General features: G+C 38.4%; 1 non-coding gene across 1 annotated transcript; it reads left to right on the top strand.

Moving 5' to 3' along the window:
- The first annotated feature begins 24,001 nt into the window (after positions 1-24,001).
- Positions 24,002-24,108, top strand: LOC112781421 (small nucleolar RNA R71). The gene has a single exon (XR_003192199.1). It is a non-coding gene; the product is annotated as a small nucleolar RNA R71 (small nucleolar RNA).
- Positions 24,109-26,632: the final 2,524 nt, after the last annotated feature.

Raw genomic sequence — 26,632 nt, 5'->3', positions numbered from 1 at the left:
CCCGGATCCCAAATCTTGTATCTACACCCGTCTTCAAGTGGAACATGATGATTCCATCCGGGTGGTAAGTAATCCAAATTCTCACTAAGGCATCCAAACAGCTTCCTTGACCCATTCATTTGAGTTTTACACCAACCCTTGCATTTAAACTTTGAGCTCCCAACCACAATGAACCTAGGATTGTGTTGCCAACCACTAACCATCTTCCTCTTACTCTTAAGGCCACAAAGAGCTCTAAGCTGACCATCTGTCTCAAGTAGCCCATATTCAAGTGGGAAAGTAAAGGTTAAGGATAAGCATTTTACCCCCTTGAATGTTGTATTGGATGGTAATGGCTTTGGGAGAGGTGTTTCTAATGGTCTTGCAAGCTCCACTCCCTTGTGCTCTTCTTTGAATTCTTCCGCCTCCTTGTAAACTTTTTCAATTTCAACCTCTTCCTCTTGGTTGCTTTCTTCCAATTCAATCTCCGCTTCCTTGCTTTCCAAGGGCGTGGGAGGTTGTGCTTCTTCTTCTTTAATTTCCATGTCAAGTCCAATGGGATAGGATTCAATTGTAGATAAGGATTCATCAATGATTGAGTCTATCTCTTGATCAACCTCTTCAAAGTCTTCAACCAGGCTATGCCTTGGAGGTTGTACCCCTCCTCAACATCAATTTAAAATGTCTTTGAAGGAGGCTCTATAACTTGACTTTCCCATGGAGGTTTAGCATCTCCTAAGTCTTCAACCACTTCTTCCTCTTCAATAATTACTGCTTTGTCCAGTTGTTTTAGTATAAAATCATACTCATCCTTGATGATTTTCTTTCCATGACAACTCCTTTCAACTATTCCTTCATCTTCAAGTACAAAATCCAACTCCTCCTTGATGTCTTCCTTCACTAATTTTCAACCACTCCTTCGACTTCAAGGGTCTCTACTACCTTCATCTGTAGGGCCTCCTCTAGCTTCTTATGAAGTATGGATTCGCGAAGATGATTCCTTCTTTCTTGTTCCATATCAATAGCATAACTGGGATCATCTTGCTCTTGGATTGATGGATGTGGGTGCTCTTCCATGGAGGTTAGTGATGGGATGGGAAGATTATTATGTGGTTGAAAAGGAAGCACACTGAAACTTGAGGGTTGAATATTGGAGGTAGAGGGTTGGTTCATGTGGGATATAAGATTTTGGAGTGTAGAGGTGAGACTAGTGATAGAGGCAAGTGTGCTATGAAGCTCTGTTTGCCCTTGATGAATAACACCAAGGGTGTTGTCATCCGGTGGAGGTTAGGGTGGATATGGGTTAGGGTCATATGGAGGTGAATGGTGTAAAAGGGCTTGTGAGTATGGTTGTTCAAAGGTGTGTTGCGGAGGTGGTTCATAAGCATATGATGGGGCTTGTTGGTAACTACAAGGGGGTCCACCATATTCATCATCTTGGTACGCTCCCTGGAATGGCTCTTGACCATAGTAATTTGGTGGAGGTTGTTTGTCACAAAAGGGTCCACCATAACTATTGTCTTGGTATGCATCACAGAATGGTTGTTGGTTATAGCGCACTGGAGGGGGTTGTTGCCAAGAGGGTTGATCAAATCCTTGTAGCTCCTCCCATCTTTGATTCTTCCAACCTTGATGCCTATTTTCATTATAGTTTTCATTCCTTACAACAACATTGGAACCAAACTTGAAACCAGAGGTGTGAGAATTCATAGTAGCAAAGGAAAATAAAATCAAAAACTAATAAAAAAATTAATGAAAATAAACTCCTAAAACTAGAAACACTGACAACAATATAAGATAAAGATTTGAAAAAGGTTTAAATTTTGAAAAGGGTTGAATTTTAAAATTTTAAATTTAGATTTTGAAATTTGAATTTTGAATTTTGGAATTTAAATATTGAAATTTGAAATTTGATTTTGAAATAAGATAAGATACGATTTTGAAAAATATATGATTTTTTTTTAAAAAGATTTGAATTTTAAAATTTAAAACTAAGATAAGATAAGAAAAAAAATTTAAAATAAAAATCTGAATTTTTTTTGTAATTTTTGAAAAAAAATCAATTAAAATAAAGAGAAAAGATATTTTTGAATTTAATGAGGAAAGAGAAAAACAATAAAATGACACCAAACTTAAAATTTTTAGATCAAAACGAAGAAAACAACCAAGAATAACTTGAAGGTCAAGATGAACACGAAGAACAACTTGAAAATCAAGAAAGAAAAAGGAACATTATTTTCGAAAATTTTAATAAATAAATAAAAACCAATAACCTCTTAATTTACGAAAAAGCAAAGATAAAAACAAAAATAAAAACAAATAAACAAGAAAAAAGCAAATATTTACAATAACCAATCCTTTTGTGCAAAAGTTTGGTTGTCACAAGTAACAAAACCCAATAAAATTTATAACCGAAGTATTCAAACCTCGGGTCGTCTTCTCAAGGAATTGCAGGGCAGTATGGTTTATTATTGGTTATGGAAAATTGTATATTTTTGGGTTTTTGGAATAATGAACAAGTAATTTAAATGGTAAGAAAAATAAATTAATAATTAGAAAATCTCTTGGCAAGGTATGAGAATTGGAAATTCTATCCTAGTTATCCTTATCAGGTGTGATGAGAATTGGATTTTTGCTCCTACTTAGTTAACCCTTACTAAATAAAGGAAAATTAAGTGGACTAATTAATTTCATTCCTCAGTCCTAGTCCACTCCTATGGAAAGACTAGCTTTGGAGGGATGAAAATCAATCCGCAATCCTAATTTCCAACCAACTGCTGAGTTTGATAACTCAAGTGTTACCAATCGCTTAATGTAACAACCCTGATTTTCGAGTACATGAGATCTTTTCTGAAAGTACGGATTTCTCCATAAGATCAGTAAAGGGAACACCTCTGTTATATCATCAAGCATCTCAATACTCATTATCATTATGTCATCCTTAAGTTAGAACCTCCTCTGAGGCAAGCTCGATAATGCAATCACGAAGAACCTTGTTTTTGAACCGTATCGGTTGGCAGTTTTGATTCTGATTTTCGTAAATAGTCTCTGTTTGATGAACCGGACTTGATTCATGAGAGGAGAGGGATAATAGTATAATATTATCATTATATTAGTATTAGAAAATTCTTGAATGACATTATAAGGTTACCTGGTCTATTTTTTTTAAAAACAGAAAATCGGTTTAACCGGGTATATGGTTTACTGGTGCAGCTTAGCACCAGCACTCTCTGATGAATTTAGCAATGCTAAGGCCTCATTATACATGTTCTATTCTCATAATAAATATGTTACTAGTTTCATTTATGCTAGTAGCTCAGAAAATAATTTTTAGAGATGTTTTTACGAGTGTTCCGATACACCTAGTTTTAGTAGTTTTACACCAGAGATATTTTAATATTATTTTAATCCACCTCTAAGCCAACCAATCACAAATCACCTTACACCCCCAAGACCTCCAAGGTTGTCTCATTTCATTATTTTGGCCGAAAATAACAAGAGAGAAAAGAGAGAAACTTTCATGAACACTTAATCTTCAAAGCTTGATTTCTTCTGAACTAAAACTCAAATCAAAACTCTGATTTCACCAAAATGATCCTCTTTTCTTCCTCTACATAACCATGTAACTTATCAAGGATGGAAATAAGGTGAGATGGCTGTCTCCCTCCCATTTCAATTCGGTTTTCAAGGAAAACCATGCAAAACATGTGTTTTCTTGATGTTCTTCCTTAGAAATCATGATTAACTTGACTTGAGGGCCAAGAAACGTGAATTTTCAGCAAGTATAAGGTGAGATATCTCTTCCTAACATACTGAGTGAGATTTGGTCAGTTGAGAGTTTTTGGATTTAAAGTTGTTCTTGATGTGATTTAGGAGGAAAAAGTGCTTAAGGACCACCTGAAAGCTTAACCGAATTAGGAGCAGCAAAACCAGGTAGGGATTGACGAATTTAATCTTGATTGATTGTGTTTGAGTTGTATGATTATGATATGGTTTGTCTGTGCTTGAAATTGATTGTTTGTATGAGTAATTCTTGTTGAAATTTTGGTAAAAATTTGATGAAATTTGATGAAATTCAAGCTATGAATGTGTGTTCTTGTGGCTGCTGGAAAACAAAACCCTAGAGCTTAAATTGAGGATTAATTTGTGTTAAAATCATGTAGAAAATATGGGGTTTTAGTGGCTGGAAATTTATTTTGAATTTTGGTAAAAATCGGTTGCTAAAAAGACTAAAAAACAGGTAAAAACAGAGAAAGAATTTGAAGAATATACGAAGAACACTTTGAGTGTGGTGAAGAACATTGAAGAACACCTTTTAGATCTTTGAAAGGGCAAGGAAGTAAAATTTTTGGTGTTTAAGGGGTTACATGGTAATTTCTGGAAGTTAGGGTGGTAAAAGTAGAAATATTAAAAGTTACGGGTGGTAAAAAGTGAATTTTAAAGGTTAAAAGTAAAAGGTAAGTTAATTTTCGAAAATTTGGTAATAAAATAATAAATAATAATAAAATATTAAATAATAATATTTAATTAAAAATAATATTTTAATAAAAATAATAAAATAATGCGGAAAAGGCAATTTTCTGTAAAAGCTTTAGAAAGACAACTTTAAGTGCAGAATCTCATAATTACCTTCATAAAACACTTAGGGAGTAGTAATAACATGATAGTGAGGCAAAGTTAAAGAAAAGATAAAAAGTTAAAGAAAAGATAAAAACCAAAGAAAAAGTCTGTAAAATTTTAATGACAGAAAAATAGACAGAGACTAGTGAACGAACTAAGGCAACTTAGTTAGTACTTGAGTTGCGACTAGGGTTAGGTGTTATATGAAAAGTTAAACTGTTTCAGTATAGACTTAATGAACCTATACCTGGGACAGGCTAACTATTCATATCGAAATTTACATAAGCTTTAAATACACATGTTAAATAGAGAAATCAGAGCAGAATAAAGTAACACAGAGCACAGAGTAACCAGAGTAAAGTAAAGAGATAAAAAGAGAAAAGAATAATATGATAAAGAGAAATGGTTTGAGGCAGGATATTGTAAAAGTGAAAGATGTAAAGTTTGTACAGTATGATTGAACAGAGAAAGAAAGAGGTACTGCATAAGAATGTGAAAATGATGATGAATAATGAGAATGATGATGAATGATGATAATGAGAATGATTATGTAATGATCTGCTGCGTGAAGGCTGTCAGATAGATAGTGGTACGAGCACAGAACGTTTTCCATTGTTACGCAGCTATTGAGAGCTGTACCTGCAACTGATAACTTGGGATCACTTGCAGAGGATATTTATTCATACACGGCTAGAATGCCGCACCTGTAAGGCAAGGATTGCTTACAGAGAATATGATTTCATACACAGCTGAAATGCCGCCACCTGTAAGGCAGAGTTTTCTTACAGAGGATATGACGCATATGTCGGTTAGTGAGAACTGTACTTATGCTGACTAGATAACCATACCAGTTTCAGCTGCTTCGGGTTACGTCAGGAGCGGGTAGAAACCGACAGATGAGCTCATTACCTGTGCTAGGGCTAGACATGCATCATACTTGATTGTGGTATGAATGTATGATTTCCTTGTTTGTATTCCATTCTCTGTGCTTGTGTTATTTTCTTGTATTCTTCTGTTTGTGTTCTGCTATCTGTTTTCTCTATCTTCTTTACTTATCTGTGTTTTCTAATTACTGCTTCTTTGTATTCTGCTAATAGTCTACTAAACAATATAGAATTAATGAACGTAACTAATAACCCCGACCCTACTAAGAACTCCCCAGTTCTTACCCCTTCTCTCTCCATTCCCCCTTCAAATGGAAGTAAGAGTACCTTACCATAGTTCGCTGATGACCATTCGCAAGAAGAGGATTCTGCTCTAGATAGTCTTCTGAGTCTAGGGTGAATATCGTTCTCTGATTATATGTATATACTGTGAGACCAGCCAACGTCTGCACCCCGTTCGTATGCGCACTTTAACCAAAATCCTGTGTACGAGATTCCTAGTGTGTGGCTACTTCATGAGGTACCAGAGAGACGTCCTGTGGAAAAGTCTGATCGTGCAGAGGAGTAGCAGATGATGATCTATCTTTTGATGACATTCCACCTGACTTGAGTTTTGAAGACCTAGAATGTACTTTCCCTCGCTTTAGTAGTTTAGAGGGACTAGGTGAGTATAGAGTCTAGGCTAGCCTAGGTGCCAGCTTAGGGACCTCTTGAACAGGTCAGGACCTGGGAAGTTGTATGTATATACATGTATATAGATATTATTTAGCTATATCTAGGGGTGTTCTAACTAACAGTCTATATTCTAATAAAGGTTGAATCACCGAATGTTGTCAACTACTTGTGATGTATTTATGTGTGGTTGTTTATAACTGTTTTATCTGTTATTATTTATGAATTGATTATAAATGATTCTATCTATTAATCCAAACGTTTTCAAAAAAAATAAAAATACACCTCGCAAATTAACTACGCTTTTAACAACGAATCAGGCTCATATGATAAAAATAGATAATAACTAGGAAGACAAATTGGTGGCGCTCAGTTTCCGGTATGATATAGGCATATTGAAAATTGGGTCGTTACAATTTGGTATCAGAGCAGTTCATTCCCAGTAGAGCCTGGGGAGTGGACTGACTATGCTTCATTGCATACTTTGTTGTGCGTCTCATGCGTATAGGATATCCCAGTGATATATGTTGCATGATTGTTTCTGTGTTTTCATTTTGGGAATGTTCATACTTGACTTGAAGTGTTAAGAGTGATCACCTTAACAATGATTGTTTGGTGTGAACAGGACTACAATGGGTTCACGGAGACGAGGCGTACGGGAAGGAATTCCTAATGTTAACTACGAGAGGGAACAGGAAACGTTTATGACTACCATGAACAACACGGCTGAAGTAGTGCGTGAAGCTGCAGTAACAGCGGCTAGGGCTGTTGAACATCTTGGAGTGAGAAATGGGAATGATGAGAATAACTTAGGGCATCCTGAAAGACCTATGACCCTTGCAACCTTTCTGAAGGTTAATCCGCCTAAGTTCAAGGGTACACTCGTTACGACTGACGCTGATAACTGGTTTTGAGGTATTGAACGATCACTGAGAGCGCAGCATGTTCCGGAAGGACAACACGTGGAGTTTGCTACTTATATGCTCGAGGGAGAAGCTGAGTACTGGTGGCAAGGGATACAGCGACTGTTACAACGTAATGAAGGTGACATTCCTTGGGATATTTTTAAAGATGAATTCTACAAGAAATATTTCCCTAGAGCAGTGCGTGATGCTAAAGAGATAGAGCTTATGCAGCTGAGGCAAGGGGATATGACTGTTGCTGAGTATGCTCGTAATTTCGATGATTTGTGTCGTTTCTCTAAGATCTGTCAAGGGAATCCTGCTGACTTTGAAGAATGGAAGTGCTTGAAGTTTGAAGGAGGCCTTCATGATGATCTGATGAGTTCAATAGTTCCGCTGGAGATTCGTAATTTTGCTGAATTAGTCAACAAGAGCAAGTTAGTGGAAGAATGTATTAAGAAAGTGATTGTGGCCAAGGTGAGTCACCAAGGATTTCCACCAAGGTGTCTTAGCAATCATCAGGCAGCTGTGAGAAGGGTGCATTTTAAAGCGTGTGGCATACGACAGCATAAGAACTTACATGTTGGTAACATTACTGCTCGCTGTATGGGTAAGAATGGAGGTAAAGTAAGGCAAGGCAATGGTAAACGAGCCCATCAGGCTTACATAAATACTGCATGTAAGCAATGTGGAAAAGAGCATGATAACAGGTCTTGCCAGTTTTGATCACCTAACTGCTATGCTTGTGGAGAACTTGGACATATTGCCAAGGATTGTCCGAAGGGATTTACTCAAAATTCAGTTAGAACCCAGCAACAAGGAGGAGTGTTTGCTATCACTATTGACGATGTTGTGCAATCGAACGCCCTCATTCAAGGTCAGTGTTATGTTAAGAATCGATTTCTAACTGTTCTGTATGATTTTGCGTGCATCACATTCTTTATTTCTCTAACTATTTCTTACGAGTTAGGATTATATTTCTTTAAATTGAATTTTTACTTGATTGCCCATACACCTGCATCCCAAAATGCTTTGACCAGTTTAGTGTGCCTGCAAGTACCATTCGCTCTTAGGAATAGGATTTTTATACACGATCTAATCTGTTTACCTCTATGTGGTTTAGAAGTTATTTTAGGATTAGATTGGTTATCTAAGTATCATGATTTCCTTGATTATTTTAAAAGAACTGCTATTATTCCATCTGATAGTCTATGTACTAAACCATTTCTATTCCACACCTTATATCTGAATTCTGTAAGAGTTACCTTAGATGGGAGGGATTATGAGGGTACATTCTGTTAGTGGCTAGCTCGAATGATAGTGAACTAAGTTTAGAACGAATCCGAGTGGTGAAGGAATTTCCTGATGTTTTCCCGAACGACATACCTAAGTTTACTCCTTAGTGAGAGATAGAATTCAGCATTAAACTAGTACCTGGAACCAGACCGATTTCCATAGCACCGTGCCGGATGTCACCACTGGAACTTGCAAATTTGAAGAAGTAGTTGGATGAGCTACTTGGAAAGGAATTTATTCGTCCTAGTGCATCAAGTATTGCCAGTAAAGAAGAAGGACGGTGGAATCAGACTTTGCGTAGATTACCGACAGCTAAATAAAGACACTATCAAGAACAAGTATCCACTTCCACGGATAGATGATTTGATGGATCAGTTGGAAGGTGCAACTGTGTTCTCAAAGATTGATTTGCGATCGAGCTATCACTAGATTCGAGTGAAAGAATCAGATATACCGAAGACTGTATTTAGAACTCGTTATGGTCACTATAAGTATACGGTTATGTCGTTTGGACTAACTAATGCTCCTACGATTTTCATGGATTACATGAATCGTATTTTCCGTCCGTACCTTGATCATTTAATAGTAGTTTTCATAGACAATATTCTCATCTATTTGAAGACAGAAAGAGTGCATGAAGAGCATCTAAGGACTGTATTGCAGACACTGAGGACTCGGAAGTTTTATGATAAACTATCAAAGTGAGAATTCTGGACAGCGAAGGTGGATGGAAATTTTGAAGGACTATGACTTCAAATTAAGTTATCACCCAGGGAAAGAGAACGTAGTGGAAAACTCTTTAAGCAGGAAGAATTTGAGTATCTCTTGGATGATGATACAGGAAGAAAAATTACTCGCGGAATTTGAGGACCTTAAGTTGGCTATGACTGAGACGTAAAGTGGAGTCCGTTTGGTCCAATTGCGTATAACACCAGATTTTAAGATTAGTATTCAGCAAGGACAAGCACAGGACTCAGAAATGATGACGATGCTGAGACGGATGAACACAGAAGAACCAGAAGCTGTGAGACAGGATTGTAGTGGCCTATAGAGGTATAAGAACAGAATTTGTGTGCCTAACTCTGGAGAATTGCGACAAAAGATTTTTTTTGAAGCTCACCAAAGTAGATTTTCTATGCATCCTGGAGTGACAAAGATGTATCGAGATTTGAAACAAATGTTCTGGTGGCCAGGCTTAAAGAAAGAAGTAGCTGATTATGTCTCAAAATTTTTAACCTGCCAAAAGATGAAGGTGGAACATCAGAAGCTGTCAGGAACCCTGCAACCCTTAGAAATACCACAATGGAAATGGGAGCAGATTACTATGGAATTTGTCACGGGATTGCCAAGGACCTCAACAGGACACGATACCATCTGGGTAATTGTGGACAGGTTAACAAAGTCAGCGCACTTCCTTCTGATTCAAGTTGACTATACTTTAGAAAGGCTGGAACGAATATATATTCAAGAAAACGTACGACTACATGGGATACCTTCGTAAGTTGTCTCAGATCAAGTTTCGAGGTTTACTACTAGATTTTGGGGAGCTTTTCAGAAAGCGTTGGAAACAGAATTGCACACGAGTGTAGCATACCATCCTCAGATAGACGGACAATCAAAGCAGACAATCCAGACGTTAGAAGACATGTTACGATTATGTATGATAGACAACCAAAGCAGCTGGGATAAGTATTTGCTGTTGGTCGAATTTGTCTACAACACCAGTTGCCAATAAAGTATCGGGATGGCACCATACGAAGCTCTCTACGAAAGAAGATGTCGGACACCATTGTGTTGGAATGACGATGGGGAAGCTAGTGTCTTAGGTCCAAACTTAGTGTAAGAAACTACTGAGAAGATAAAGGAGATTCGTCGGAAGATCCAGACAGCACAAGGCCATCAAAAGAGCTATGCCGATAATAGACATAGACCCTTAGAGTTTAGTGAGGGAAACCATATCTTTCTAGAAGTAACTTCGATTACTGGAATAGGTAGAGCCCTTAAGACTAAAAAGCTTAACCCACGATACATAGAACCTTTCCAAATACTTAAAAGAGTCGGTCTAGTAGCTTATCAAATAGCCCTTCCTCCTTATTTATCAAACCTTCATGATGTTTTTTTTTATGTCTCGCAACTTAAGAAATATGTTCCCAATGAGAGTCATATTTCACAACCAGAAACAGTACAGTTATAAAATGATTTGACATATCAAGCATCACCAGTTCAGATCGTAGAAAGAAGTGATAAGCAGCTAAGAGGCAAGACTGTTCGCTTAGTCAAAGTAGCATGGGAACCAAGAGGAGAAGAAGAGCACACTTGGAAATTGGAAGATAAGATGAGAGCTGAATACCCACATCTGTTCTCAGGTAACTGAAATTTTGAGGGCAAAATTTTCTTTTAGGAGGTAGAATGTAACAACCCTGATTTTCGAGTACATGAGATCTTTTCTGAAAGTACGAATTTCTCCGGAAGATTAGTAAAGGGAACACCTCTGTTATATCATCAAGCATCTCAATACTCATTATCATTATGTCATCCTTAAGTTAGAACCTCCTCTGAGGCAAGCTCGATAATGCAATCACGAAGAACCTTGTTTTTAAACCGTATTGGTTGGCAGTTTTGATTCTGATTTTCGTAAATAGTCTCTGTTTGACGAACCAGACTCGATTCATGAGAGGAGAGAGATAATAGTATAATATTATCATTATATAAGTATTATAAAATGATTGAATGACATTATAAGGTTACCTGGTCTATTTTTGTTAAAAACAGAAAATCGGTTTAACCGGGTTTATGGTTTACTGGTGCAGCTTAGCACTAGCACTCTCTGATGAATTTAGCAATGCTAAGGCCTCATTATTCATGTTCTATTCTCATAATAAATATGTTACTAGTGTCATTTATGCTAGTAGCTCAGAAAATAATTTTTAGAGATGTTTTTACGAGTGTTCCGATACACCTAGTTTTAGTAGTTGTACACCAGAGATATTTTAATATTATTTTAATCCACCTCCAAGCCAACCAATCACAACTCACCTTACACCCCCAAGACCTCCAAGGCTGTCTCATTTCATCATTTTGGCCGAAAATAACAAGAGAGAAAAGAGAGAAACTTTCATGAACACTTAATCTTCAAAGCTTGATTTCTTCTGAACTAAACCTCAAATTAAAACTCTGATTTCACCAAAATGATCCTCTCTTCTTCCTCTAATAACCATGTAACTTATCAAGGATGGAAATAAGGTGAGATGGCTGTCTCCCTCCCATTTTAATTCGGTTTTCAAGGAAAACCATGCAAAACATGTGTTTTCTTAATGTTCTTCCTTACGAATCATGCTTAACTTGACTTGAAGGCCAAGAAACGTGAACTTCCAGTGAGTCTAAGGTGAGATATCTCTTTCTAACATACTGAGTGAGATTTGGTCAGTTGAGAGTTTTTGGATTTAAAGTTGTTCTTGATGTGATTTAGGAGGAAAAAGTGCTTAAGGACCACCTGAAAGTTTAACCGAATTAGGAGTAGCAAAACCAGGTAGGGATTGACGAATTTAATCTTGATTGATTGTGTTTGAGTTGTGTGATTATGATATGGTTTGGCTATGCTTGAAATTGATTGTTTGTATGAGTAATTCTTGTTGAAATTTTGGTGAAAATTTGTTGAAATTTGATGAAATACAAGCTATGAATGTGTGTTCTTGTGGCTGCTGGAAAACGAAACCCTAGAGCTAAAATTGAGGATTAATTTGTGTTAAAATCATGTAGAAAAGATGGGGTTTTAGTGGCTGGAAATTTATTTTGAATTTTGGTAAAAATCGGTTGCTTAAAAGACTGAAAAACGGGTAAAAACAGAAAAAGAATTTGAAGAATATACGAAGAACACGAAGAACACTTTGAGTGTGGTGAAGAACATTGAAGAACACCTTTTAGATCTTAGGAAGGGCAAGGAAGTAAAATTTTTGGTGTTTAAGGGGTTATATGGTAATTTCTGGAAGTTAGGGTGGTAAAAGTAGAAATATTAAAAGTTACGGGTGGTAAAAAGTGAATTTTAAAGGTTAAAAGTAAAAGATAAGTTAATTTTCGAAAATTTAGTATTAAAATAATAAATAATAATAAAATTTTAAATAATAATATTTAATTAAAAATTAACAGAGACTAGTAAACGAACTAGGGAAACTTAGTTAGTACTTGAGTTGCGACTAGGGTTAGGTGTTATATGAAAAGTTAAACTGTTTCAGTATAGACTTAATGAACCTATACCTGGGACAGGCTAACTATTCATACCAAAATTTACATAAGCTTTAAATACACATGTTAAACAGAGAAATCAGAGCAGAATAAAGTAACACAGAGCACAGAGTAACCAGAGTAAAGTAAAGAGATACAAAGAGAAAAGAATAATATGATAAAGAGAAATGGTTTGAGCCAGGATATTGTAAAAGTGAAAGATGTAAAGTTTGTACAGTATGATTGAACAGAGAAAGAAAGAGGTACTACATAAGAATGTGAAAATGATGATGAATAATGAGAATGATGATGAATGATGATAATGAGAATGATTATGTAATGATCTGCTGCGTGAAGGCAGTCAGATAGATAGTGGTACGACCACATAACATTTTCCAGTGTTACGTAGCTATTGAGAGTTGTACCTGCAACTGATAACCTGGGATCACTTGCAGAGGATATTAATTCATACATGGCTAGAATGCCGCACCTGTAAGGCAAGGATTGCTTACAGAGAATATGATTTCATACACGGCTGGAATGCCGCCACCTGTAAGGCAGAGTTTGCTTACAGAGGATATGACATATACGTCGGTTAGTGAGAACTGTACTTATGCTGACTGGAAAACCATACCCGTTTCAGCTGCTTCGGGTTGCGTCAGGAGCGGGTAGAACCCGACAGATGAGCTCATTACCTGCGCTAGGGCTAGACATGCATCATACTTGGTTGCGGATTTCCTTTGTTATGATTATGGTATGAATGTATGCTTTCCTTGTTTGTATTCCATTCTCCATGCTTGTGTTATTTTCTTGTATTTTTCTGTTTGTGTTCTGCTATATGTTTTCTCTATCTTCACTACTTATCTGTGTTTTCTAATTACTGCTTCTTTATATTCTGCTAATAGTCTACTAAGCAACATAGAATTAATGAACGTAACTAATAACCCTGATCCTACTAAAACTCCCCAGTTCTTACCCCTTCTCTCTCCCTTCCCCCTTCAGATGGAAGTAAGAGTACCTTACCATAGTTCGCTGATGACCGTTCGCAAGAAGAGGATTCTGCTCTAGATAGTCTTCTTAGTCTAGGGTGAATATCGTTCTCTGATTATATGTATATACTGTGAGACCAGCCAACGTCTGCACCCCGTTCGTATGCGCACTTTAACCTAAATCCTGTGTACGAGATTCCTATTGTGTGGCTACTTCATGAGGTACCAGAGAGATGTCCTGTGGAAAAGTCTGATCGTGCAGAGGAATAGCAGATGATGTTCTATCTTTTGATGACGTTCCACCTGACTTGAGTTTTGAAGACCTAGAACGTACTTTCCCTCGCTTTAGTAGTTAGAGGGACTAGGTGAGTATAGAGTCTAGGCTAGCCTAGGTGCCAGCTTAGGGACCTCTTGAACAGGTCAGGACCTGGGATGTTGTATGTATATACATGTATATAGATATTATTTAGCTATATCTAGGGGTGTTCTAACTAACAGTCTATATTCTAATAAAGGCTGAATCACCGAATGTTGTCAACTACTTGTGATGTATTTATGGGTGGTTGTTTATAACTGTTTTATTTGTTATTATTTGTGAATTGATTATAAATAATTCTGTCTATTAATCCAAACATTTTCAAAAAAAAAAGAATACACCTCGCAAATTAACTACGCTTTTAACAACGAATTAGGCTCATATGATAAATAATAGATAATAATTAGGAAGACAAATTGGTAGCGCTCAGTTTCCGGTATGATCTAGACATATTGAAAATTGGGTCGTTACACTTAACCAAAACCGAAAGGGGAAAATAAATCTAAATTAAATTGAAAGCATCATGAGTAGAATAAAACAATCATTAATTTGAAATACCTCGAATTATATTAAATAGAATATTCAAATCTTAACATGAAAAGATTCATAAGTTAAATTGGCAACATAAATAATTAACAAATAGAAACATTAGAGTGTCTAAAAGCAAAGAAGAAACATAAAGTAAACCAATTATTAAACCTGGCATTGAAGTAATAATCATAAAATAAAAGGAATCCTAATCCTAAAACCTAAGAGAGAGGAGAGAGCCTCTCTCTCTAAAAGCTACATCTAAAACCTAAAATTATGAATAATGAATGTTGTATGAATTGTTGTCTCTTTATGAATGAATAGATTCCCCTACTTTATAGTCTCTAATCTTTGTTTTCTGGGCCGAAAACTGGGCCGGAAATAGCCTAGAAATCGCTGATTGCGAATTCTGTCACGCTAATTTTCGTCACTACGACGCTTCTGCATGGAGTACGCGTTTGCGTCGCTTATCTGTATGGCTACTATAGCAAATTATATATCATTTCGAAGCCCCGGACGTTATCTTTCTAACGCAACTAAAACCGCATCATTTGTACCTCTGTATCTCAAGTGATGACCGTTTGAGTGCGAGGAGGTCAGGCTGGACAGCTTAGCAACTCCTTCAACTTCTTGTATTCCTTCCACTTTTGCATGCTTCCTTTCCATCCTCTAAGCCATTCCTGCCCTATAAAATCTGAAATCACTTAACACACATATCAAGGCATCAAATGATAATAAGAGATGATTAAAATACACAAATTAATGACTCTAGAAAGCAAGTTTTTAATCATAGAACAAATTCTGGGAAGGAATTGTAAAACCATGCAAATAGTATGAATAAGTGTGCAAAGGTTTGATAAAAACCACTCAATTGAGAATAAGATAAACCATAAAATAGTGGTTTATCATGCTTAACAACTTGGGATGATGTTGTAAATAAATTTCTAGCAAGATTCTATCCTCCACAGAGAGTTTATAGATTGAGAGCTGAGGTGCAGACCTTCAGACAACAAGATGGTGAAACACTTTATGAGGCCTGGGAGAAGTTCAAAGACTTGACAAGGAAGTGCCCTCCGGATATGTTCAACGAATGGGTTCAACTTCACATCTTCTATGAAGGGCTATCATATGAAGCAAAGAAGACTATGGACCACTCTTCAGGGGGTTCACTCAACAACAAGAAAACCATTGAAAAAGCCATAAATGTTATAGAGACTGTAGCTGAAAATAAATACTTCTATGCTTCAGAAAGGACTCAAAAGAGAGGAGTGCTGGAGCTAAATTCTATGGATGCCTTGTTAGCACAAAATAAGATGATTGTAGTACAACTAGCAGCCCGAACAAAGAGGATGGAAATTGGCCAAGTTTCAGCTGTCCAAGCTTAAGCACCACCACAGGAAGAAGATGCCCCAAAAGTTGAAAGTGAATGGGAGCAGGCAAATTATGTGAACAATTCTTCTAGACCACCATATGACCCAAACTCCAAGACATATAACTCAGGTTGGAAGAACCACCCAAACTTTGGGTGGAGAAACCAACAAAGCCACAACCAAGATCATAACAAACCATACTAATCCAACCAATACAACAACCATAACCCCAACCATCAATCCGGCAACAACAAACCCTACTACAATTCGCAAAATACATCATATCACTCCACCCAACAACCATCAAGACACACCAACCTCAACCATGCAACCATGTGAAATCTAGAGTAATTTTGAAAGAGTGGAGGCTGCAATAGCACAGATATCATCACAGCTAACAGGAGCTATTTCCAATGTTTTGGAGAGACAGATACAGGCCGAAAGGATGATGGATGCCAACCAAGAAGAGTGCAGATCAAACATAAGGAATTAGGGCGCAGTAATTTCAAAGTTGGAAGCGCAATTAGCAAGCATATTGATAGCACGGAAACTTGTCTCTCAACAATTTTCCTTCGGCAAGTATAGCGAATTGTCGTCAAGTAAAAACTCACAATAGAGTGAGGTCGAATTCCACAGGGATTGATTGGTCAAGCAACTTTAATTTGAGGAATGTTCTAGTTGAGCGAAGCAGAATTTGATTTGAGATTTGCAGAAAATTAAATGGCGGGAAAGTAAATAGCAGAAAATGTAAATCGCTGGAAAGAAAGAGCTGAATGTAAATGGCGGAAAGTAAATTGCAGAATCTTAAATAGGAATGGGGAAGATGCTCATAAAAGTAAATTGCAGAAATTAAAGAGAATGGGTAAGATCAGAAATGGGGATTCATTGGGCTTAGGAGATGTTGCATTCTCCGGATCAAGTTCATTTTCATCTTTTCCTCAATCAATGCATTCATTGATCTCCTTGGCAATCTTAAGTGATCGAATTCCAATTCCTTGGTAATTCAATCTCTCAAATCTTGATTAATAGCCAATTCCTTAGTCAATTGCTCATGAGAAGAGGTGAAGTATAGTCACTGATTATACCACATCCATTCCCAAATCAAGTGTTGGTAGGATTATAGTCACCATACCCAACCAAACCCAATTTGGTCCAACATGAGAAAGCATTTCTAGCATGATCTCTTCATTCCTCTTCCAAGGTTCAGAAAAGATCCAAGTATGAATAGCTTCTTTTCCAAGATAACTACCCAATTGGATGAAGATTGAAAGCTTTCTAGTAAAATCAAGAGAAAAGATAGAAGAAGAGTAATGAAAATTAGTATTGATCCATCAAATTACAACAGAGCTCCCTAACCCAATGAAAGGGGTTTAGTTGTTCATAGATCTGGAAATGGAAAACAAAGATGGAAAATACATCATGAAAACTAGAACTAGAAGTGCAGAGAAAGTAAATTATACAGAGAGTAGTTCTCAATTTCCCCTCCCCCCCGAAAGCTTCTTTCTAATTCAAAACTACCCCTATATATATTACTCTTATGATCTTCTAGTTGATTCTTCAAGTCATGGATATGGGCCTTTGGATCTTGAGTTTGAAGCAGTTATCTTCCGCAGTGGGCTTAGCTTTACTTGTAGAGAGAAAGTGTGAAGTAGGCAAGGTCTTTAGCTCAGGACGTTAGTGGCGTTAACGTTAAGTGAGAGTGTGGGTTCGAGAACGTTAGTGACAATCACCTTTTTCACTAACGTTCCTCACCCAGGGATGATCCACGTTAACTTCAACGTTAGTGGCATCAACGTGACCACTAACGTTGCCTCTTGATCCTTCGCACACGTTATTGGGACTCAACTTTTCTAATAACGTTGAGAGTCCTCCCTCCCCCTACATTAGAGTTCACGTTAACTTAGTTAACGTGGATCTTAACATAGGCTTGCCAATTCTTCGAGAACATTAGTGACACTTACCTTTGTCACTAACGTTCCAAGGTGCCCCTATTTCCCACGTTAGAGTCTACGTTAACTAAGTTAACGTGGCTTCTAACGTGGTAATGATAGCCATCTCCAACGTTAGTGACAAAGGTGAGTGTCACTAACGTTGGCTCATCATCCTATCCCCAACGTTAGCTTCCACGTTAACTAAGTTAACGTGCGAGTAAACGTGGCTCATAGTGGCTCATTGTGGCTCATTCCAACGTTAATGACAAAGGTAAGTGTCACTAACGTTGGTGATCACTTCCTTTCTCCACGTTAGCTTCCACGTTAATTAAGTTAATGTGGCAACTAACGTAGCTCATTGTAGCTTGGCCAACGTTAGTGACAAAGGTGAGTGTCACTAACGTTGGCTTCTCTTTTGCTTCCCAACGTTAGAGTCCACGTTAACTAAGTTAACGTGGCTCTTAACGTGGCCACTTATGAGCTTGGTCCAACGTTAGTGACAAAGGTGAGTGTCACTAACGTTGGCTCCACTTTCTTTCTTCCACGTTAGAGTTCACGTTAACTTAGTTAATGTGACTCTTAACGTGGGCTATGATGGCTTCGAGGACGTTATTGGCGATTACTTTTCTCATTAACGTTGCAAGCTAGCTCCCATTCCACGTTGGTGGTCACGTTAGATAGACTAACGTGGCTGCCAACGTGGCTCTTTCTTGCTTCCTTTGTCCTTTAATCAAGCAATACAGTGCATCAAAGTTCTAATCCACATCATGAGACATGCATCATCCAATTTGTCATCTAATTCATGCAAAATTCTCATGAAATCATGTAAAGTGCTCAATGTATGCTTAAATCAAGATGTAAGTGAAATTCTACCTAAAACTTGCTTATTTTCTAAGAAAATGCATGAACCTACCCTAAAACAGTAAAGATAAGGTCAGTGAAACTAGCCAAAATACCCTGGCATCACAACACCAAACTTAAAGCTTGCTTGTCCCTAAGCAAGTACTGGAACAAAAGAATGATGAATGGAATGCCAAGAGGAATGAGTCATTATTGTGGAGGTCATATCCTTGGTTTTATGGTGGTTTCATGCATAGCAACTTAGGTTCATTCCTTCACTGGCTTTCAGACCTTTATCATGTCCTGGAATACTCACTTGATTGCACCCTATGAGACTCTTATTCATTGATCCTTTTATTGTTTTCTGGGCTTATTTATGTTCTTAGGCTAAGTTCTCTGTGAGGGGGCGACTCTTTAAGATAAGCTTTCAGCCAGCACTCCCGAACCAGTTGGTTCAAGTTGCTAGGTGTTAAGGCACCCCTAAGGACTTACTCCCTCAAGTCTCTTTCCCCCATACATACAAACCACAGGCACATGGTTTGTTTATTTTCTTTCTTAAGACCTTGGTGTCTAGCACCTCTTTGGGTTACTAAATGTTCTGTAGCAAGGTTGCCCTTGATAATGGACTTTCAGCTGATAATCTCGGGTTAGTTAACCCAAGTTACCAAGTGATGAAGCACTCCTACAAACTTATTCATCCAAGCAGATCCTTGGTACAGGAGCACCACAAACACATCTCTCAAGTTTCAAACCCTTGGTGCCTAGCCTTATTCTCTATTAACTTTTCTTTCTTTTTCAACTCTAATTGTTCTTTTCCCCTTTTTCTTATTAGGATCTTGTTATTTAGCTAGTCTCATGGGGTGTGTTTCAAGCATATGATTCAGGACAGATAGTTGTCTTCCCACCCTTGTTGGTGAGCCAACTTAGCTAACTTATGACCACATCACACACTAAGGAACTTACTCCACAATATGAACTCTACTCTGGTCTTTGATAACAAACATTCTCTTTTTATTTGATTCAAAAGGAGACAAGCAACACAATAAGCAGGATGGAATTGAAAACAGGCAACTTGACTAGTAATCATAGACCTAGGCAATAAAAAACTTAAAGACAGAATTGAAAATTTCTAAACTACCATGGACATGTTCTATTTCATACATGATTTTCCTTATTTAATTCTTGAAAAAGATGGAACAAAGAGGGAACTCCACCACCTTTTACTCATGGTGTTGCCCATGCTCTTCCTCTTGCTTGTCCTCCTTGTGTTTCTCTTGAGTGCTTGTACTCCCACTTCCCTTGCCTTTCAGACACTTGATTGATGGCTTGAGTGAGCTGGGAATAATGTTCCATTTGCTGTTTCTGCCACTCCCCTTGTTGATTCATCCAATTAGAAAGGAGTTCTTCTTGACGATCCATCCTTTGAGCTTGAACATGCAGTTGTTGTTCTTGTCCCTCCATATAACTCCTTGATAGTTCCTCAATGGCTCCATGAATGTGATTCAGGTTTATGTTGGTTGGGTCATAATATTCTCTTTGTTGGTGTTCTTCCTGATGAGATTCTTCTTGGTGGGCTCCTTCTTTTGGTTTTTGCTTTCCTATTTGAGGTCTTCTTTGTTGTTGGGCGGGCGTAGTATAGATCAGACGCTGAAGTGTAACTAGCCTCCCAGGGTTCACCCAGTCTGGATTGCTATCCTCGAAGACTACCTTGGCCTTTATACACAATCTGAGAATGGTGCTGGGGTACCAAAGCCTGGCACCCAATCAACCTTCGCAGCTGACTCTTGAATCTCTCAGCTATGAGTTCATGCACATTGATTTCTCCACCCTGTACTAGGCAATGTACCATAGTCGCTCGATTAATATTGACCTCTGAATTATTTGCAGCTGGGAGGATAGACCTCCTCACGAGTTCAAACCATCCCTTGGCTTCCGGGCTAAGGTCTCCACTCTTGATGAACCGGGGTCTCTTATCCGCATACCTTTCCCAGTCAGCTCCTATGACACATATGTCAGTCACTATTTCTTCGAGTTCATCATTGTCAAGGCTCTTACTTATCCTTGCATGATAACTAAACTCATCAAAATGTGGTGATTTCAGCTGAAGAGTTCTTATTATAGCATTTGGGCTGAAGTCCACCTCTCTTCCTCTTACATAACTTTTGAAGGTTGGGGCCTTGGTTTTATCTTCTCTAACCACATTTACATAGAACTCTTTGATGAGATTTGCATTGATCTTTCCCTCTGGGTTCGTGAGCCTTTGCCACCCTCTTTGTTCAATTTTCTCTCGAATCTGTGGGCATTCATCCTTGTTGATTTGGAATGTCAACTCAGGCAGTATCTTTTTGAGCTTTATCCGCTTAAATTCCTATTCATGGAACCCAGTTTTGAATCTCCTTTCATCGAAAGGGACGCTCTCCACCGGTTCTTTCCTCTTTTCCTCTTGGAGCTTGATGATGCCATAAGTAGGAGTTGATGTGTGAAGGTGGTGGAAGGTATGGATAGGCGAGGGAATTCGGTTGGGTTAAGATTTGGTGCAATAAAGGGGAAGAGTGTTTGGTTTCGAAAAGGGAGAGGTGTGAAGAGTGGGAGTGGAATGTGAAGGGTGTACTTAGTGCGCATCACTTATATAGGGAAGTGGTGTGTGGATGAAAGGTGTGGATTGATGGGGTTGGTGTATGATGAATGGATGGAGTTCTGCAGGGGATGAGCACAAGGATCATCATCTTTATGAGGGAGATTGGTTCAGTCTTCAAGGGTCTCATTCTTTCAATGTTGCATGGCATATTTCCCAATGCATTTTCCCTTGAGACACGTGTGTATTCTCCCTTCATGAAGTGACCGAACCCTCCTCATTTAATTCTCCACTCAATCCACTACAATACCCATTTCTTCTCTCCTACAAAATAAAAGAATTGTGATTAAAAAAAATATGTGGAAAGTGGAGGCAAAATTAAAAGAATAACTACTTTTTAAAGTTTTTATTTTAACTAACTAAGTGCCATTCATTAGAGCAAACCAACTGACTAACTCAACATCCATGTGTGCAATATTGGCAACACCAAACTTAGTTTGCTGCCGTGTGGTGTAAAAGATTTGTTCAAGGCCCCTAAGAATGACATGATATGGGTTACATTGATGTTCTCTTAGTGTGCCTTGAACACCAAATTTGTTCTTCACTATATGTTGCACACAAGGATTCATTCAAGTCCATGTCAAGTTGATTTGAAATTCCTGAACCTTGCATTATTAACTACTTTTAAAAGCATGTAAAACATGGGTTGCCTTCCATGAAGCACTTCTTTAGCGTCACTAGCTTGACGTTTTGCCTTTGTCATGGTGGTTGGTAATGCTTCAGATCTTCCCCTCTTGCAGTAGACCTATATCCATTGGCTTCATCAAGGATCTCTCCATGTTCTAAGGAAAGAACTTTGTTGATGGTGAAGACCTTAGGTAACTGAGATGGGATAGTGGGGAGATGAGGTAGAATATCTGGGAAGTAGGCTGAGATCACTTTATCCCCCGGAGAAAAGTCCTCTGTAGGGATCTTCTTGTTCCTCCACCTTCTTGGTGCCTTCTTCTTTGTCCCTTTTGATGTTGCCTTGCTCTTTGTGACCTCCTCTTCTAAGGGAATTTTGTTACTGGTCTCATATGACTCTGGTGGTTTAGGTTCCTCCTTATTTTCCTTGAGCTGTGACAGCTGCTGATTGCCTTATTCTTCAACCAAGTGGTTTCCCAGAGGTGTTGGTTGTGCTTCAGTGCTTGCCTCCTCCCTCAGTATCTCATTATGATCTGTTTTTTGTGAGAGTTTGAAGACATTGAAGCTGAGTTGTTCATCATGGATCCTCAAAATTAGCTCCCCTCGCTCCACATCTATGAGTGCTCTGGCTATAGCTAAGAAAGGTCTTCCCAATATAATTGGGTAAGTGTGACTTTCTTCCATGTCCAAGATGACAAATTCTGTGGGAAAGAAGTATTTTCCCACCTTCACCAGCACATTTTCAACCACTCCTACTGCTTGTTTTTGAGTTTTGTCAGCCAGCCTGATAACTACATCTGTGGGTATTATCTCATTGATCTGCAGCCTTTTCATAAGGGATAAAGGCATTAAGTTGATGCTTGCTCCTAAATCGCAGAGTGCTTTATCAAACATTGTTTCTCCTATGGCACAGGGGATGTGAAAAACTCCCTGGGTCCTTCCTTTTTATAGGCAACTCTGGTTGAATGAGAGCACTGCATTCCTTATTCATCACTATTGTTTGTCCTCCCTTGAGTGAGCTTTTTCTGGTCAGCAGCTCCTTCATATACTTAATATATGAGGGCATTTGTTGGAGGGCCTTGATGAATGGTATGTTTACATGGAGGGATGCAAACCGGTCAAGAAACCTTGAGTATATTCTCTTCTCTACAGCATCATTGAGTAATTGGGGAAAAGGTGCATAGAGTTTCAGCAGCTCCTTCTGTGTCAGCTCTTTTTGTGAAATTTTGGGTTCTTGGTGATCCTTTTCCTGTTTCTCTGCTGATGTCTCTCCAAGTTGTTCTAATAGCTTGTTTTGCTTTTCCTCAGTCTCCTTATTACTTATAGTAACCATCTTGCAATCTTCCCATCTGACTTTCTTTGCTTCACCTCTCGAATTTTTCCCTATGTCACTTGGGAAGCTATCAGTAGGCTTGGGAATCTTTTCAGATAAGTATCCCACTTGAAATTCCAGCCTCTTGATAGTGTCCCCCTGGTTCTTGATACTAGCTCGCACTCCTCTTTGAATACCTTATTATCTTGAATCTCTTTGCATATGCCTTCAAGCAGAGTCTCAATTTTGGATAGTCTTTCTTCAGATGATGGTGAGTTGATAGTGGATGGGTGAGTTGGGTTATTTTGGTTTTGGTATGGATGTGGAGAGGTGTTGTTAGGGTGGTGTTGATATGATCTCTGTGTGGAATGTTGGTGAGCTGCATGGTTGTTGGGGTTGTGACGTCTCTGATATTGGCTTTGATCTTGTTGATTTCCCCACCCAAAGTTTGGGTGATTCCTCCATCCAGGGTTGTAGGTCTTGGAGTAAGGATCATGGGTCTGCCTGGGTGAGTTTCCAATGTAGTTGGCTTGTTCTTGCTCCTCCTTTGCCTCAGCATTCACTCCCTCTTGGGTTGCTGATGAGGTGGTGATTGCTGCCACTTGGTTCCTCTCCATCTTCTTGGTGAGGTCAGCCAGCTGCTTGGTAATAAGCTTGTTCTGGGCCAGCAGTGTATCCACATTTTTTAGCTCCATCACTCCTCTAGTGTTGCCTCTTTCAGAAGCATAGAAGTAGTCATTCTCCGCTACAGTCTCAATGACATCTATGGCTTCTTCAATGGTCTTCTTCTTGTTCAGAGATCCTCCGAATAAATGGTCTACTGCCTTCTTTGATTCATAAGAGAGGCCTTCATAGAAAATGTGTAGTTGCACCCATTCATTGAACATATCTGGTGGACACCTTCTTGTCAAGTCCTTAAACCTCTCCCATGCTTCATATAGAGTCTTACCATCCTGCTGCCTGAATGTTTGTACCTCAACTCTCAGCCTGTTGATCCATTGAGGAGGATAGAATCTTGCCAAGAATTTGTTCACCACATCTTCCCAGGTTGCTAAACTCTCTTTTGGGAAGGATTCCAGCCATTTAGATGCCTTGCCCTTAAGTGAGAAAGGGAACAGAAGTAGTCTATAGGTGTCAGGATGAACACCATTAGACTTCACAGTATCACATAGCCTCAGGAAGGTGGTTAGATGTTGATTGGGGTCTTCTTGGACACCTCCTCCGAATGAATAATTGTTCTGAATAAGGGTGATGAGTTGTGGCTTTAGTTCAAAGTTGTTGGCATGTATGGTTGGCCTTTGGATGCTGCTTCCACAGTTTCCTGGGTTTGGGTTGATGTAAGAACCCAGAACTTTTCTCTCTTGTCCAGCCTGATGTGCTGGACCTTCTCTGCCATGGTTGTGAGCCTCTTCTTCATGATGGTTCTTCATGTTTTCATCCATGTCTGGTTCAAAGTACTCCTCCTCTTCCTCAGCACCAACTACTCTCTTTCCTCTTGCTTCCCTCCTTAATCTAAGGAAGGTCCTCTCAGGTTCAGAATCAAAGGAAGTTGAAGCCCCGCTTCTTCTCCCTGTCATACAACCAACAAGGCACAAGCAAGGAAATAGATGCAGAAAGTACTCTTGTTAAAATTGCTGTTAGTGTGAGTAATGCAATATATCAAACATTAGTGGGTTAGTGAACTGAATGGTAAATAACTAAGAAAAAGGAGTAGGGGGAAGGGAGGAAATTAACTAAAACTGAAATTAATTAACTCAAACAGAAATTTAAATCAAACAAAAGAAAAATGCTCAATCTAGTTATCCTCCAATTTAGTCATTGTTGATACAAAATCAATCCCAGGCAACGGCGCCATAAACTTGATACCACGGAAACTTGTCTCTCAACAATTTTCCTTCGGCAAGTATACCGAATTGTCGTCAAGTAAAAACTCAAAAAAGAGTGAGGTCGAATCCCACAGGGATTGATTGGTCAAGCAACTTTAATTAGAGGAATGTTCTAGTTGAGCGAAGCAGAATTTAATTTGAGATTTGCAAAAAATTAAATGGCGGGAAAGTAAATAGCAGAAAATGTAAACTGCTGGAAATAAAGAGCTGAATGTAAATGGAGAAAAGTAAATTACAGAATCTTAAATGGGAATGGGGAAGATGCTCATAAACGTAAATTACAGAAATTAAAGAGAATGGGTAAGATCAGAAATGGGGATTCATTGGGCTTAGGAGATGTTGCATTCTCCGGATCAAGTTCATTTTCATCTCTTCCTCAATCAATGCATTCATTGATCTCCTTGGCAATCTTAAGTGATCGAATTCTAATTCCTTGGTAATTTAATCTCTCAAATCTTGATCAATAGCCAATTCCTTGGTCCATTGCTCATGAGAAGAGATGAATTATGGTCACTGATTATACCACATGCATTTCCAAATCAAGTGTTGGTAGGATTATAGTCACCATACCCAACCAAACCCAATTTGGTCCAACATGAGAAAGTATTTCTAGCATGATCTCTTCATTCCTCTTCCAAGGTTCAGAAGAGTCCAAGTATGAATAGCTTTTTTTCCAAGATAACTACCCAATTGGATGAAGATTGAAAGCTTTCTAGTAAAATCAAGAGAAGAGATAGAAGAAGAGTAATTAAAATTAGTATTGATCCATCAAATTACAATAGAGCTCCCTAACACAATGAAAGGGGTTTATTTGTTCATAGCTCTAGAAATGGAAAACAAAGATGGAAAATACATGATGAAAACTAGAACTAGAAGTACAGAGAAAGTAAATTATACAGAGAGTAGTTCTCAATTTCCCCTCCCCCCCGAAAGCTTCTTTCTAATTCAAAACTACCCCTATATATATTACTCTTCTGATCTTCTAGTTTATTCTTCAAGTCTTGGATATGGGCCTTTGGATCTTGAGTTTGAAGTAGTTATCTTTCGCGGTGGGCTTAGCTTTACTTGCAGAGGGAAAGTGTGAAGTAGGCAGGGTCTTTAGCTCAGGACGTTAGTGGCGTTAACATTAAGTGAGAGTGTGGGTTCGAGAACGCTAGTGACAATCACCTTTTTCACTAACGTTCCTCACCCAGGGATGATCCACGTTAACTTCAACGTTAGTGGCATCAACGTGACCACTAACGTTGCCTCTTGATTCTTCATACACGTTATTAGGACTCACCTTTTCCAATAACGTTGAGAGTCCTCCCTCCCCCTACGTTAGAGTTCATGTTAACTTAGTTAACGTGGCTCTTAATGTAGGCTTGCCAATTCTTCGAGAACGTTAGTGACACTTACCTTTGTCACTAACGTTCCAAGGTGTCCCTATTTCCCACGTTGGAGTCCACGTTAACTAAGTTAACGTGGCTTCTAACGTGGTAATGATAGCCATCTCCAACGTTAGTGACAAAAGTGAGTGTCACTAATGTTGGCTCATCATCCTATCCTCAACGTTAGCTTCCACGTTAACTAAGTTAACGTGCAAGTTAACGTGGCTCATAGTGGCTCATTGTGGCTTATTCCAACG

The sequence above is a fragment of the Arachis hypogaea genome, chromosome 19 (genome assembly GCF_003086295.3).
Source record: "Arachis hypogaea cultivar Tifrunner chromosome 19, arahy.Tifrunner.gnm2.J5K5, whole genome shotgun sequence".
Classification (NCBI taxonomy): Eukaryota; Viridiplantae; Streptophyta; class Magnoliopsida; order Fabales; family Fabaceae; genus Arachis; species Arachis hypogaea.
This window is presented reverse-complemented; position numbering and strand designations above follow the sequence as displayed.